Consider the following 14,796-nt stretch of genomic DNA (forward strand, 5'->3'; position numbering starts at 1 on the left):
GATAAATGTTGCTAACAAATTTAGCGCCGAGTACTCCCTTTCCCAACCCCTTTTCTCTAGATCAATCAGAAACAGGCTTGCTCTGCTACCGCCTACCATCATTCTTTTAAAACCTCTGTGGGCTACTGCCACTGTTGTGTCCATTTTCCATTTTATATGGCTTTATGACAGATGGATTACATATACAGGTTCTTTTACACAATCTGGTGATGCTACAAAAGGGTGAAATTCATCGTCGATGTTAAATAATTTCGCAATCCAGTTTGTTGTTATGCTGAAATTGCATGGGTGACTCCATTTTCAGCCAGGTGGACTCCCATGTTGAGTGAAGATACGTGATTACGGTGTCTAAGCAAAGTAAACCCTGAAATATTGTTTGCATATGCGGCGGAAAACCAGAGTTTGATAATTGCTACTAACATTATTTGACTGATCCATAGAAATACAAAGACACACGCTGGACAGCTAGTACATTGTGGTATTTAAACATTTCTACAAAAATTTATCTGTGCATAAATATAATGAGTTGTATTCTCCAACAGTTTATTGAATGTAGCTTCTTCTACAATACAATATCTGGCTGTACAATAGATGTACATCGATCTAGTCAGATGTGGTTCCTCTCAGTCGACTGGTACTTCGTTCGGCGATGCAGTACAGCGGCTTCGGTGATACCTTCTTGGAGACTCTGCTACAGCGGTTGCCATTAGCAGTGGGCGAAGACTGGTCTTCCTTCGACTGGCCGGGCCTATATAGTGAGCTGGAGCCAATAGAAACCCAGTGCAGGAATCCGTGGCTGGCTATCTCGCGGTGACCTCTGCAAGGAAAGGTTCCTATTAATCGACTGGAATCTTTGGCGTGTTTACCTGATGTCTTCGGCTGTTGGTTTGTTTCCCTCATAGTGTGGCTGTTATGCGGTGCTGCCTGCCATTTAGAGGAACCCGATGGCAGACAGTATACACCACTCTTCCTGGGGGCGAGGGGGGGGGGAGAAGGGCGACATCGTCCTGCTCGGCCATGGCGGCCTCGTGGAGGAGGCGGTGAAAACTCGCCCCTGCAGAGTAGGGCGCGGCGCGGCGGGCCAGACGGGCGGAGCTGCGTTGCGGAAGATACGGGGATGCCGGCCGCGACGGTGCCACGGGCATAGGTTCGTCGACGTCCGCGGGATGCTTCCCGGAAAATGGACTGCGCGGGCGTCGCTGGCTAGGCTGCGACACCGGCGGCTGCGACACCGGCGGCGGCGGTGCCATGGGCACGGGGGCATCGTCAACGATGGTGGATGGCGCAGCCGGTCGGGCCGGTGGAGCCAGCAGCCGCTGTGGAGACGACGGCTGTTGCTGCTGGACGGGGTCTGGCGGCCCTGCACGCCGACCACGGGAGGAAGGGAGCGCATCCGGGCGGCTGGAAAAAGGCGGCGGAGCTGTTTGCTGGAAAGAAGAGGCGGTCGGGAAACCCTGATACCGGCGCCTGAGTTGGTTGCGGTGGCGGCGGACCACTTTGTCAGCGATGCAGACGTCAAAGAGCTGATGGCCTTGCGGCCGGACGATCACCCCCTGAATCCATCCAGCACTCAGGCCGAAACCTCGCGCCCAGATAAGGGATCCAGGAACAAAGGGAGCCTGTGCAGTCGGAACCTGTCGTTTGGGTCCAGGCCGGAGGAAGTGCAAAAGGGTATGAGGTTGCCGGCCGTGCAAAAGTTCCTCTGGACTACGGGAGCCGATGGGCGTCGACCGATAGGAACTGAGGAACAACGTGCGCGACTCGTCGAAAGTGTGGGCGGAGGGATAATTTGTCATTTGGATCTTAAATGTCCGGACGAGGCGTTCGGCCTCGCCATTCGATTGCGGGTGAAAGGGCGCAGTGAGGACCTGTTGGATGCCATTGGCAGAACAAAACGTCGCGAATTCCTGGCGCTGGAATTTAGGGCCGTTATCGGTAACAATTGTTAGCGGCAACTCATCCGAGGAAAAACTTTCTGGAGAGCAGCGAGGGTCGCTTCCGAAGTGGCGCTGGTACAACGGATAACGAACGGAAAATGTGAAAAGGCATTGGTGACGAGGAGCCATTGGTAGGGGGGGGAAGGGGCCAGCGAAGTCCAAATGAATGCGATCCCAGGGACCCGCCGGCTTAGGCCAAGAGAGGAACGTTTGAGGGGGCCGGGACAGCTGTTGGGCGCACATGGAGCAATTGTGAACCGTAGGAGTGATGTCCCTTGTAAGCCCGAACCAAAGGACGTGATGCCGGGCCAACGCCTCGGTGCGAGGGATTCCCCAATGGCCTCGATATAAGAGACGCAAGACTGGTCCGTAGATGCTGGGGAATGAGCACACGTGGCGTGGACGTAGGGACTACCCACAATAGGATACCATCCACCGCCGACAGCTGATGGCGGATAGAAAAAAAGAACTGAAGGTGCTGCTGGTCGCGGGTGGGGGAACTGCTGGGCCACCCACGCTGAACATAGGAGCGGATACGGTGCAACAATGGGTCACGCATGGACGCAATTGCCACCATGGAGACCATGATGGGAAACCCGCGCAGGGTGTCGTAGATCGCTTCATCAACTTGGAACATGAGGACATCCGAAGAGTCGAATGCAGTGTCGGGACCAAGAGGAAGGTGTGGAAGAGCATCCACATTGGCGTGCTGGGAGGTGGACTTAAAATGAAAGGTGTAACGGAATTGCGAGAGGAACAGGGCCCATCGTTGAAGCCTCTGAGACGTCTTCATAGGAAGCCAGGCCTCCGGGGAAAACAGGGAGAGGAGGGGCTTGTGGTCAGTGACAATATGAAAGTCCCGTCGATATAAAAAAGGCATGAGTTTGGAACAGGCGAATACGATAGCCAATGTCACCTTTTCGATCTGAGAGTACTTCAGCTAGGTGGCAGTTAGGGCCTTGGATAGAAAAGCCACTGGACGTTCTGTCCCATTCAGAAGCTTGTGGGAGAGGACAGGCCTGAGCCCGTAATCAGACGTGTCCGTGGCCAGGAGTAATGGCAGAGACGGATCATATGGCATCAGGTGGGAGGCTGATTGCAACTGGCGTTTGAGGGTGGAAAAGGCCGTCTCACAAGCAGGGGACCAACTCAAGGGGACATTTTTGCGGCATAAGTGATATAAGGGGGCCGCCACCTGAGCGGCCGATGGAAGGAACTTCCGGTAATACGATATTTTTCCAAGGAAGGATTTCAGCTGATGGATGTCCCGTGGGGGAGGCAGGCGGCGTATGGCGTCCACATAGGAAAAAGATGGAGAGATGCCTTTATGTGAAATAACCTGTCCTAAATACGAAATAGAAGGTTGAAAGAAGGAACACTTCACCTTATTGCATTTTAGCCCAGCCTGGCAGAGGCAAAGAAACAGCTGAAGCAAATTGGTAAAATGGGCTGCAGCAGTAGGGCCCGTAACGACAATGTTGTCGAGGTAATTAATGCAACTGGGAATGTCCTGCAGAAGTTGTTCCAAGAAGCATTGGAAAATGGCCGGGGCGCTAGCCAGGCCAAACGTGAGGCCAGCGCACATATTCAGAACAGTGAGGGCTTGAGAAGCTTTATCCAAAGGAACCTGGAGTACGCCTCAGCGAGTCAATTTTGGTAAAGTAACGACCACCTTCCAATCGATGGAAGAGATGATCGGACCGAGGGAGCGGAAAGTCGTCCACCTGGAGCTGGGGGTTGAGGGTCGCCGAAAAGTCCCCACAGCGATGGAGACACCTGCCTGGCTTTTGGATGATGACGAGAGGTGTTGCCCAGGGGCTGAACTGAACAGGCTGTAGCACCCTTTCCTTTTGCAGACGGTCCAATTCGTCGTGCAGTGGCTGCTGGAGAGCGACGGGGACCTGCCTAACCTGGAAGTATCGAGGGCAGGCTGACGGCCAGAGGTGGACGGTTGCTGCAAACCCCTTGGCGCACCCGATGCCGGGGGAGAAGCTATCCTGGAATTCGGTGCAAAGGGAGTCAACTTTGGGAAACGGCAGCTCTTAAGAAACCAGATGTACATGATCATCGATCCTGAACCCGAACATTTGGAAAGCATCCAACCCAAACAAATCGGTAGCATTGGAACTGTTGACTGCCAGAAAAGAAATCGTATGACTGACAGATTTGTAAGAAACCACCGTCGTGAACTGCCCCAACAAAGCCATTTCCTGTCTGTTGTATGTAAGGAGGCATCGAGGGGCCAGATGAAGGCTTGGCGCTCCTAAAACGGTCTAGGTAGAATAAATGAGCAGGGATACCGCAGCCCCTGTATCGACCTGCAGTCGAACTGGCTTACCCAATATGGTGACATCAATATACAGTTTGGGGGACGCCAAAGACACAACTTGGTTGATGTCCACGGACGCCTTGGTGTCGGAGTGCCTGGAGATTGGCGCCGTGGCAGAGCGACAGACAGAGGCAAGGTGCCCGTCCCGACTGCAACGGCGACACGTCGCCCAGCGGTCAGGACAATCCTCCTGTTCATGCTGGGAATAGCATCCTGGACATGATGGAAGGCACAGGGGTTCTCTGCGGCGGCGTTGCTGGCCCCGTGAGAGCTGCTGGTTGTCGTCCTTGAACGACCGTCTTTTTTTCTTCTCCGTACGCCGAGAAAATGCCGGGGTGGTGCGTTGGGGAGTGCGGCGTGAAGGTGCGTATATGGCCGCAATGTCCTCCTGGACGTCGGAAGTCTCTTCTCAGACGGCTGCGACGTCGGTCCACGTTTCCAATCTGTGGTCAGCTGCAGTGGGAACTTCCAACTTGAATGCAAGGTCTATGATTTGATCTAGCGACGGGTCCTCCAACTTTAAGGCGTCGCGGCAGAAAGCCGCGTCTGGGGCCGCTTGGATCAGGTGATTCCATACCACGTCATCTGCGTAAGATTCCCGGGATATGCGGGTGACAAAGTTGCACTTCCGAGAGAGACCTATGAGTTCAGCAGTCCATTTTCGGTACGTCTGATCGGGTTTCTTTCGACTCTGGTAAAATTCCACTCTTGCTGCCATGACGTGATATCTGCGGCGATAATAGGAGGTGAGACACTCACATATGGCGGTGAAGGTAAGACTGTCAGGATCACATGGCTTGAGTTTCGTCAGGAGCTCGTACATACGGGAGACATTCCAAGAAAGAAAATAGGCTCTCTGATCATTTTCCTGGGATACCTGATGAATCCGGAAATGTTGACGAATCATCTTTTCATATGTTTCCCAATCTTCAGCGTCTTCATCGAATGCTGGGAACGCTGGCGGTGTCGGTGGTGAAGACTTTGAATTTCAGCAATCAGTTGCTGCTGCAGTATTGCGAAATGTTGATAAAGTTGATTCAGTACCTGCTGCACTGATGGATTCCGCTGCTGCAGTTGTGATTGTGCTTGTTGTTGTTGTGGTTCCATCTTCTTTGGGTTGTCGAATCCTTACTCATCGCAACTGTTGTTTTCTCCAACAGTTCATTGAACGTAACTTCTTCTACAATACAATAGCTGGCTGTACAATAGATGTAGACTTCCGTCGATCTAGCTGGAGATGTGGTTCCTCTCGGACGACTGGTACTTCGATCGGCAGTACAGTACAGCGGCTTCAGTGATATCTTCTCGGAGACTCTGCTACAACGGTTGCCATTAGCAGCGGACGAAGACTGGTCTGCCTTTGACCGGTCGGGCCTATATAGTGAGCTGGAGCCAATAGAAACGCGGCGTAGGAATCCGTGGCCGGATATGTCGCGGTGACCTCTGCAAGGAAAGGTTCCTATTAATCAACTGGAATCTTCGGCTGTTTACCTGATGTCTTCAGCTGTTGGTTTGTTTCCCTCGTAGCGTGGCTGTTATGCGGCGCTGCCTTCCATTTACGGGAACCCAATGGCAGACAGTACATGAGTGTCCTTCAGTTGTGAGCAGGACCAGTGCAGCTGACGTACTACCCCACTACACGTCAACCATACCGGGTATATCGGGAGAAAATTTAGCGACAAAATAGTCCTGGAATCACGTTGACGGTGGGCTGTATCTTCCCGTGTTCCCAGACAGAATGTAGAAACATGTAACTCTCACAATATTACATCGCTATGTCAAAGTAAGACTCATGAACAGATGCGGAACTACTCCGAAGTAAACGCGTCCTCACCACACACAAACGAAACTGAGTAAAGACCACAGTGTAGGAAAAAGAAACTATTTACGTACGCGAAGTCATATACTCACAGAGTCACAGTACAATAAATCGCGAGCTTAGAGAGTTGCAGAGATTGAGGACCGTTTGTCGATAACACTATTCTCCAAAGACTGTGTGGATTCAAACAGCGCACAACACACGCACAATGAGCTCTGTAGAAACAGGCTGCACATACCCGATAACACTGCAATCGGCACCATATTTGTGATGAAATGCTGTTCCTCTCTGCAGGTGCTACTGCTGCAGCAGTGAACCATGAGGTTTCACGTCGCCATTGCGAGCCTGTGGTCAGCCGTGGGAATACTGAAGGCGGCAGCCATTCGTCACATCTCCGAATGTGTTGCCGCTACCTCCAAGCTGGTTGAGAGAAAGTGTTGAAGCGGCCTACGCAAAGCTGGAAAATTGGGGGGACTCAGCAACCTGTGTGCGTCATTAGGAGTAACGGACAAGAAATTTCTTTCATCTCCACCTGTGTGTCAGAAGACTATGGCTCCATGGCGGCCGTTAAGGAGCCATATCTGAACACCACCCACACACACTAGCGACGCGCTCCAATCGCAGGAGGATGTTTCGATAAGGTTAACAGCGTGGCACCTGCCGAAAGTGCAGAGAATTCTTTATTAATAAAAACGCACTGAAATTAATGATGCATTAAAACTACACCCTTTTACAACATCTACACATCCATCTCAAAGTATCAGATGTATTCCAGTCTCATGAATCGTAACAATAAAAAGACGTCACGGTCAACAACATCTAATCGAGTATTACTGCCCCAGTAGACAAAGTGCAAGACGATCTTTGGGCTACATGTCTTTATATGAAAGCTTTAATGGGTAATGGCCTAAGTCTCCTCGACAAACAATTACAACGTAACCTATCAGGAAGGTATAATTTGGTCTGTATCGTAACCAGTAATGCAGCCACGAATTATCGTTGCGTTATCAGAATTATTTTCTAAATTTTTTTGCCATATTCATCTACATCTACATGATTACTCTGCTATTCATAATAAAGGGCCTGGCAGAGGGTTCAATGAACCTCCTTAAAGCTGTCTCTTTACCGGTCCACTCTCGAACGGCGAGCGGGAAAAACGAGCACAATTTTTTCTGTGCGAGCCCTGATTTCTCTTATTATATAGTGATGATCATGTCTCCCTATGTAGGTGGGTGCCAACAGAATCTTTTCGCAATTGGAGGAGAAAACTGTGGTGTCACCACCAGACACCACACTTGCTAGGTGGTCGCCTTTAAATCGGCCGCGGTCCGTTAGTATACGTCGGACCCGCGTGTCGCCACTATCAGTGATTGCAGAACGAGCGCCGTCACACGGCAGGTCTAGAGAGACTTCCTAGCACTCGCCCCAGTTGTACAACCGACTTCGCTAGCGATGGTTCACTGACAAAATACGCTCTCATTTGCCGAGACGATAGTTAGCATAGCCTTCAGCCACGTCATTTGCTACGACCTAGCAAGGCGCCATTACCAGTTACTATTGATACTGAATCATGTACAGTCAAGAGCGACGCTCCTCATTAATGGATTAAAGTTAAGTATTCCACCAGCAACGTCCGTTTTTCTAAAGTGTAATTTCCTTGTCCTGTTCCAGACCTCACGCCAGCCTGCGTGAGCTAAAACGCGTGCCTTTCGGCTTCCACTAATAATACGATGTTGGCTCTCCTGCCAACCCACAACAAAAACTTGTGATTAAAATTTCATGAGAAGATCCCGCGCAACGAAAAACGCCTATGTTTTAATGATCTTCTCTATTTCGCGATAATACAAAATGAACTGCCCTTCTTTGAACTTTTTCGATGTCATCCGTCGGTTCCACCTGATGCGCATACCACACCGCATAGCAGTACTCCAGGATAGGGCGGAGAAGTGTGGTGTAAGCAGTCGCTTTAGTAGACCTGCTACACCTTCTAAGTGTTCTGCCAATAAATCGCAGCCGGCCGGAGTGGCCGAACGGTTCTTGGCGCTATAGTCTGGAACCGTGCGACCGCTACGGTCGCTGGTTCGAATCCTGCATCGGGCATGGATGTGTGTGATGTCCTTCGGTTAGTTAGGTTTAATTAGTTCTAAGTACTAGGGGACTGATGACCTCAGAAGTTAAGCCCCACAGTGCTCAGAACCATTTGAGCCAATAAATCGCAGTCTTTGATTGCCTCTATCCACATTTTCTATGTGATCGTTCCAATGTATGTTATTTGAAATTGCAATCTCTAAGTATTTAGTTGAAGTTACAGCCTTCAGATTTGTGCGACATTTGGCGCAATCGAAATTCAGCGGATTTTGAGAGGTCGTTTCTCTGGATGGGGCAGGATAAGGTTACGATTGTGGATGGGGTCGTAATCAGTTACTCTCGGTTGCGCAGCAAATACGTAAACTTTATTTAAAGAAATTATAATTTTAAAACAATCTCATAAAGTCGCAATTGACTATGATAGCATAGAAAAAAATTCCACAATTTTAGCGCCGAAGGCCACCAACAATAACCTCAAACAACAAACGGCTGAAGGCCTGAATTAAAAGTCTGAAGAACAATTCTAACTAGCACTTTTAAAATAAATGGCTTGCTTTTAAAACAGATTTGCTTAAAAAACTTACTGTAACACGGCTGAAGGCCGTATCACCAAAGAAGTAAAATTATTGCTCGGCTGAAGGTCATATCAATAATAAGAGAATTACAAATATCTTTAGAACAAAGACCAAAATCTAAGGAATCAAGACAAGCGGTTCTCAGCAAGTGTTCCAACGGCCTGGAAAGGTAAATCAAACGTAAGGTAGGGTGAGACAGGCAGCCAAGAGTTGTACTCACGTAACAGTATGACAACTAAAACTACTGAAACTAGGGGCACAAACGCTCCGAACGACCGACTAACCAGTCTGCCGAACGTCCAATCACCGGTACAACGATGGAATATATTTAGGCAAGGGCGAAGAGAGAGACAGCACTACGTCTTCAGAAAACACCCAAGGCCGAAGGAAACACCAGGACCGACGTAGTAGACCTCCGCCCCCCCCCCCCCCCAACACACACAAAAATATGCACAGTACAATACAAGAGGTTGTCAAACTACACGCCTTGTCGGACAGCATCAACACGACGAGGAAAGGCACACCACCTTCAGGGCAGGTAACTGGGGCGTTAGCGGCCACAAGGTAGAAAATACCACTGGTTGTACTTCACTAACAAGAATAATACTAAATTCAGTGATGAATAACAAATAGAGAAATACGGCTGCAATATTTCACCGCCTCTAAACACTTTACTTGTTGGCGCCAGGGTCAGCGGCCCTGGAAGCAACAACCCGCCTGCAAAAGTCGAGATCTCAGAATACTCTAGGTTGCATTAGCAGTTAACTCTTCACTCAAACGTCCAGGGTTCGGTGTGCAACGAAGTCGTCGCTCTCGCAGCTACCCCTCCTCGATCCGGCAGTGGCAGCACGCCGCCAGCAACCCCGGCTTGCCCCTCGCGCTGCACGGACCTGCTCGCTGCTGCGCCCCCAAACGACCTCATGTCCGTTCACCCTCCCACTCACACCAAATCCAGTACGCAGACAGCATTAAAACACTGCTCAATCAAAACCACAAGATACACATGGAGCCCGGGAAACAATTACGACAACAACTCACAATACTAAAACGAGTCACCATGAAACAACATGGACGAATGAGAACTCGGCACAAACACAGAGAAGCCAGAAGCGGTCGGAAGAAAAAATGTACGTCGTCCGCTGCGACGACCGACCGAACGACCAACCAACGGTCGTCTCCACTCATGTCAGGCACAGGGAAGATCCCAGTACAAATCATCGACTGACAACTTATTTCCATGAGATCACTTCGACGGCCACACACACACACACACACACACACACACACACACACACACACACACACACGTGAAAGTTGCACTACTCAAATATCACGACCCATTCAAATAAACCTCGCTGGATCCGGTCCTTGACGTGGTCGTGCACTCTCGCGACCACACCCTTCCGCCGGACAGTGCATGTGTGTCGCGAGCGGTCGGGCGAGCACTGGCTGTCCGGACCTCACTGCTGCTCTGCCCAACTCCTCTTGTTCGACACACGACGGCCCGGAAATACTACAGGCTGCTCCAAAGATGGTACCACAGTAAGCGCTATCGATAAGCGCTGCTGCTGCTGCCACTCACGGACAGAACGCGAGCAAACGTAGCGGCGCCAGCGAACACACTAAGAAAACGAGGCGCCACTATCGCTATTACAAGATGCCAGGCTATGATCCTGATCAGTTACCGCTTAGCAGCCAGCTATTGTTGCTCGAGCATCAGATCAGCGAAGCTGTTACTTCACATCACCAAGAGAAACAAGAATATTCATATCTTCAGTATCATTGTCGTCCAATTGTTTTCATTGTGATTATTGCGTCTGCTGACTCATCAAAGCAAATATAATAGTCGTAGTGATGGGAGTGCAATAAAAATTAAGGTAATTGCGGGTAATACTGTTCAGATAGTTTCAATTAAATGTCCATGATGTATATTTCGGTTTGTATAGCTCTCTGTGGATCGGAGTGTGGAAACAGATCCCTTCATCTGGCAGGTAGGTTAGAAAATTTAAAAAAGGAAATGGACAGGTTGAAGATATAGCAGAAATTAGAGAGGTTTGGTGGCAGGAGGATGAGGGCTTCTGGTCCGGCGAATAAAGGGTTATAAATACAAAGCCAAATATGGGTAATGCAGGAATGGTTTAGTAACGAATAAGATGGGTGGTTGTTTGAGGTTTAAGGGACCAAACAGCAAGGTCATCAGTCCCTTGTTTCAAAGATGCTCCATTCCGCTAATGCGATATCTCAGGAAAGTCAGAACAATAAAACGGAAAAAGGTAAATACGGAAAAAGGTAAATACGTAAAAGGGCAGACATGTTGTCATTGGTAAAAACAAAATGAGGGAAGTCGGCAAGAGAACGAACCCAACGCTATGATGAAGCAGCATAGGCAAGACCACCTGTGACTTAAAAGGTGCAACCGCTAGAATGTAAAAATACGTACGGGAAAAGGAGATTAACCAATCCTTAAAAAACAAAGAGGTTAAAACAGAGTAAAAGGGGAAGAAAAGAGGATCTCTGTCAGGGAGGTGAATCGGGAATCTCCCAACACGGCTTACAGTGGGAGACACCCAAAAACTCACCGCCCTACCCCAACACCAGAGAGAGATTAAAAACCTTAAAACTGAGAATAAGAACCACTTTCCCGGAGGAAACCGAGAACCAGAGAGAACATCCGGGAATCGTCAGCCAACATCAAAGGTAAAGTGTGGGGGAGTCTGTACTTAGCACGCAGAGCCAAAAGAAGGGGGCATTCAACCAAAATGTGGGCTACTGACTGGAAGGCTCCACAACCACAAAGTGGGGGTGGCTCATCACGCAAAAGAAAACCATGGATCAGCCTGGTATGGCCAATGCAGAGACTACACAGTGTGGTCAAGTCCTTTCGGGAGAGGTGAAATGAAGAACGCCACGGGCCTGGTGTCACCTTGATCACACAAAGTTTATTAGACAGGGGAGTAGCCTCCCAAGAATTGACCCATGACTGTACGAAGTGGGATTTGATGTGAAGCCGTAAATCCGCTGCAGGAGGCGTTACAGAAAACGGGGGGTAAGTGAGTGCTCCCCCAGCCAAACGATCAGCGAGCTCATTACCCGGGATACCCACATGGCCAGGGACCCAAAAGAAGTCAATGGAACAAGCAGCAAAGTGAATATCAGCGAGATGGTCATGGATGGCAGAGACCAAGGGATGGCGCGAAAAACACCGGTCAATAGCAAGAAGGCCACTCATCGAGTCCATACATAACAAAACGCGGTTGTGTTGGAACTGTTTAACAAAGCTAAGGGCCTGGGAAATTCCCATCAATTCCGCAGTAAACACCCCACATGTAGGTGGCAGCAGATGATTTTCCGTTCCAACAGAGGACGTGAAGGCATACCCAACATGATCAGCAGATTTAGAGCCATCAGTGTAAAAAACAACAGCATCACAAAACTCCCATAACATTTGGCGGAAAAAGGAACGGAACACAACCGGGGGGATGGAATCTTTCGCACCTCGGTGGAGATCCATCCGAATTAGAGCCCGAGGAACTAACCAAGGAGGGGTGGAGGGGAGGGAGCGAGGAAGACAGGAAAAAGAAGGAAGCTGAAAATCACGGCAAAGAGACGCAAGGCGGAGCCCAACCGGTAAACCCGCCCAAGGGCGGGAGTCGGGTGGGTGACGTCCATGGTCTGGGAACAGGATAGAATAGGAAGGATGAGTGGAGAGGAACGGATAGTGAGTGCATAAGACACCAAAAGCTGGGACCGCCGAACAGAAAGGTGGGAGGGGGGGGGGGGGGGATCCCAGCTTCAACCAGGAGACTATCATCAGGGCTAGTAGGGAAGGCACCAGTGGCCAAACGGATACCACGATGGTGGACTGGATCCAGCACGTGCAGTGTGGAAGGAGCAGCTGAACCATAAACTTGACAACCACAGTCCAAGTGAGACAGAACTAGAGCATGATAAAGACGGAGAAGGAGGGAACAGTCCGCACCCCAAGAGGAGTGGGCAAGGAAGTGAAGGACATTGAGTTTACGGAAACATCCTACCTTCAGGAGTCTGATATGGGGTAGCCAAGTGAGCTTGTTGTCGAAAAGAAGACCCAGGAAACGAAACTGTGGGACCACAGGCAATCGCTGTGCAGCGACATAGAGCTCTGGATCGGGGTGGATCGTCGTACAGCGACAGAAGTGGACCACCCGTGATTTTAAAAGAGAGAATTGAAACCTGTGTGACAGGGTCCATGCAGATGCACGCCGTATAGCTACCTGGAGCTGCCGTTCTGCAGATGCCATCGAGGAGGAACTAACCCAAACGCAGAAATCATCCACATACAGGGCAGGGGCGACCAAGGGACCGACAGAGGCCACAAATCCATCGATAGCAATGAGGAAAAGAAGGACACTCAAGACAGAACCCTGTGTACTGGCGGATAAAAATCGGGAGTGGGCCCCGAAGACCCCACTGATGAAGGGTAAGTAATATGTGATAGCGCCAAGCCGTGTTATAGGCCTTGCGAAGGTCAAAAAACACTGCAACCAAATGGCGGCGCTGGGAAAAAGCCTGCCGAACTGCGGATTCCAAGCAAAGTAAATGATGGATTGGAGACCGTCCCTCTCGAAAGCCACACTGGTAAGGGGACAAGAGATCCCGAGATTCGAGGACCCAATTGAGCCGACGGGCTACCATCTGTTCAAGTAACTTACAAACAACATTGGTCAAACTAATTGGACGATAGCTGTCAACAGATAGGGGGTTCTTACCAGGCTTAAGGACAGGAACCACAATGCTATCCCTCCACTGAGAAGGAAGTCATCCTGGAGCCAGATATGGTTAAACACCCGAAGAAGATGTTGCCGTTGTGGAGCACAGAGATGTTGAAGCAGTTGGTTATGAATGGAATCTGGGCCAGGGGCCGTATCATGAGAAGAAGATAGAGCAGAAAGAAATTCCCATTCAGCAAAAGATTCGTTGTAAGATTCTGACTCAAGGGGTAAAACATAAGGTGGAAGCGTCAGCCCGCTGTTTTTGGTGAAGGAAAGCAGCTGGATAGGCGGCTGACGCTGAAGCCACTGCAAAATTAGTCGCAAGATGTTCTGCAAGAATTAATGGGTCCGTACAAATGCCATCTGGTAGGTGAAGGCCTGGGAGGTTGGACTGCCGATGGCAACCTTGGAGAGAGCGAAGTGTAGCCCATACCCATGACAGAGGAACAGTAGAACCAAGGGAAGAACATATGCGCTTGCTCTGTTTGATTAAATAACGGGCTTTAGCGCGGAGGCGTTTAAAGTTAGCAAGGCTGGCTATGGATGGGTGCCTCTTAAAGTGTTGCAAAGCTCGACGGCTATCACGGATGGCAACGGCAATGGCCGTACTCCACCATGGGACTTGCCGGCGACGAAATGGTCCAGATGAGCGCGGGACAGCAAGGCTACCAACGCGAACAATCGCCTCAGACACGTCACGTAGGACGTCATCAATACGACCCGACAAAGAGGGAGAAAACTCGACCTGTGCAGTGTATAGAGGCCAATCGGCGCGGTGGAAAGACCAACGAGGTAACCTGTCCATCGGGGAGCGGGAAGGGATAATCAACGGGAAATGGTCACTATCACAAAGGTGGTCGTGTGGCGACCAGTGTAATGAAGGGAGGAGAGAGGGAGAAGATAGACAAAGATCAATGGCAGAAAAGGTACCATGACCAGCACTGAAGTGAGTAGGTGAGCCATCATTAAGAAGGCACAGGTCGTGGTCTGCAATAAATTGGTCTATAAGATGACCTCGTCTAGATGGAAAGGCACTGCCCCACAAGGGATGATGAACATTAAAATCCCCAAGGAGGAGGAAGGGAGGAGGAAGTTGCTGAAGAAGGGCAGTTAAGGCAGCAGGTATAAGAGTCCTGTCAGGAGGGAGATAAATATTGCAAACTGTGACCGCAGAGTCTAAGTGGACCCTGACAGCAACCGCTTCCAATATAGTTTGAAGAGGAATCCACGTGCTAGCAATGTGTGTACGGACCAACATACAAACGCCACCAGAAGCCCGCAGGGATCCGACCCGATT

The sequence above is a fragment of the Schistocerca serialis genome, chromosome 1 (assembly GCF_023864345.2).
Source record: "Schistocerca serialis cubense isolate TAMUIC-IGC-003099 chromosome 1, iqSchSeri2.2, whole genome shotgun sequence".
NCBI lineage: Eukaryota > Metazoa > Arthropoda > Insecta > Orthoptera > Acrididae > Schistocerca > Schistocerca serialis.